Source organism: Gobio gobio (genome assembly GCF_949357685.1).
Source record: "Gobio gobio genome assembly, chromosome: 21".
Lineage (NCBI taxonomy): Eukaryota > Metazoa > Chordata > Actinopteri > Cypriniformes > Gobionidae > Gobio > Gobio gobio.
Window position 1 is genome coordinate 1,635,645 of NC_137117.1, and position 2,500 is coordinate 1,638,144.

The 2,500-nt window shown below is 42.6% G+C and overlaps 2 protein-coding genes across 2 annotated transcripts in view; one reads left to right on the plus strand and one right to left on the minus strand.

Moving 5' to 3' along the window:
• Nucleotides 1-2,500, minus strand: part of abce1 (ATP-binding cassette, sub-family E (OABP), member 1) — a 40,894-nt gene that overhangs the window by 38,089 nt on the left and 305 nt on the right. The window lies entirely within an intron of this gene.
• The window catches only part of anapc10 (anaphase promoting complex subunit 10), a 50,231-nt gene that overhangs the window by 34,862 nt on the left and 12,869 nt on the right, over nucleotides 1-2,500 (plus strand). The window lies entirely within an intron of this gene.

The window sequence follows — 2,500 nt, forward strand, 5'->3', positions numbered from 1 at the left end:
CTTTAAATACCACCTTAAGCCTTATTTATACTTTCGTATTTTCGTTCTTTTATGAATCAGTGAGTCGAATCATGATTCGGATCGTGTGTCAAACCGACAAACTGCTGAAATTTGGCGATCCAAACTGCTGAATCGACTCACTGATTCATAACGCTCTGAACCGCTGAATCGACTCACTGATTCATAACGCTCTGAACCGCTGAATCGACTCACTGATTCATAACGCTCTGAACCGCTGAATCGACTCACTGATTCATAACGCTCTGAACCGCTGAATCGACTCACTGATTCATAACGCTCTGAACCGCTGAATCGACTCACTGATTCATAACGCTCTGAACCGCTGAATCGACTCACTGATTCATAACGCTCTGAACCGCTGAATCGACTCACTGATTCATAACGCTCTGAACCGCTGAATCGACTCACTGATTCATAACGCTCTGAACCGCTGAATCGACTCACTGATTCATAACGCTCTGAACCGCTGATTCGACTCACTGATTCATAACGCTCTGAATTCATAACGCTCTGAACCGCTGAATCGACTCACTGATTCTTAACGCTCTGAACCGCTGAATCGACTCACTGATTCATAACGCTCTGAACTGCTGAATCGACTCACTGATTCATAACGCTCTGAACTGCTGATTCGACTCACTGATTCATAACGATCTGAACCGCTGAATCGACTCACTGATTCATAACGCTCTGAACTGCTGATTCGACTCACTGATTCATAACGCTCTGAATTCATAACGCTCTGAACCGCTGAATCGACTCACTGATTCTTAACGCTCTGAACCGCTGAATCGACTCACTGATTCATAACGCTCTGAACCGCTGAATCGACTCACTGATTCATAACGCTCTGAACCGCTGAATCGACTCACTGATTCATAACGCTCTGAACTGCTGATTCGACTCACTGATTCATAACGCTCTGAACCGCTGAATCGACTCACTGATTCATAACGCTCTGAACCGCTGAATCGACTCACTGATTCATAACGCTCTGAACCGCTGATTCGACTCACTGATTCATAACGCTCTGAACCGCTGAATCGACTCACTGATTCATAACGCTCTGAACTGCTGATTCGACTCACTGATTCATAACGCTCTGAACCGCTGAATCGACTCACTGATTCATAACGCTCTGAACCGCTGAATCGACTCACTGATTCATAACGCTCTGAACCGCTGAATCGACTCACTGATTCATAACGCTCTGAACCGCTGAATCGACTCACTGATTCATAACGCTTCGAAGCTTCATGAGGCCGTGTTTTGAAATCGTCATCACTATATAAGTCGTTATTTAGGGTTTTTTTGCGCACAAAAACTATTATCGCAGATTCATAAAGTTATAGTAGAGCCGCTGTAGTGAGATGGACTTTGTAACTTTAGTCTTTAGTGTCTTTTAAGGGTCTTGAGAGTGTAAAGTTAACCCTTTAACACTTCACCAGGGAATACTTAGGGCTGCCGGATATTATCAAAAATGATCAAAGTGATATCAATATCATGCAGTCCTACTAATAATTCAATAATCACAACTTGACTTTTTATTTTATTTTAACCAGTATGAAACCACCTAGCACACCCCAGAGTGCCTATCAACACCAGTTTATCACTTGTTAACACACACAAACGATCAGATATGACGGAAACCAGCTGTTACACCCTCACAAAATGCTTTCCTGAGGATATCGGTGTAAAACTGAGCAAGTCTGGCAAGCAAACCCAGGTCTGGTGTGGCGGTTTCAGGATAAATGAGGATGAATGAGGATAAATGAGGATGAATGAGGATAAATGAGGATAAATGAGGATGAATGAGGATAAATGAAGATGCTGAGTTGCCATTTTAAACAGTGGAGAGCATCACGTGACAGCTCATTTAAAGGGACAGTCCACCCAAAAATGATGTATTTAACCTCAAGTCATCCTAAGTGTACATGACATACAATCAAAACTGTGTTAAAAAAACAAGCTTTATAATGGCAGCCCAAAACAAATGCATCCATCCATTATAAAAGTGCTCCACCCTTTAAAACATACATTAGACTGCACGGTCATCCTATTGAACACCGGTTCGACAACTAAATAGTCATTTATCAGATGCTTTGACTCATTCTGCTGGAATAGCCCGAGGTAATCATAGTTCGTGAACCTACAATCGATCGATTAACTACCAGATCATTGATAAATAAACCACATCACCCCCTTTGTATGTCTAGTACGCTCCCTAACGGATGTTTACACGTTATGGACGAACATTACATTCATAGCTTCGTTTATAAAACACTCAGAAACTTGACAGATTCAATCATACGGAACACGTGGAGCATGCGTGCGCGTGCTCGTCGCGACTCAAACGCGCGCGCTTGTGTGGGAATAACGATGACGCAAAGATTTAACGTTACCCCCAGAGAGATCCTCCTTTATTTTACCACCAAAACGCTACATTACATGACCTGCCCTTTCTAAAACATGTCAGCTT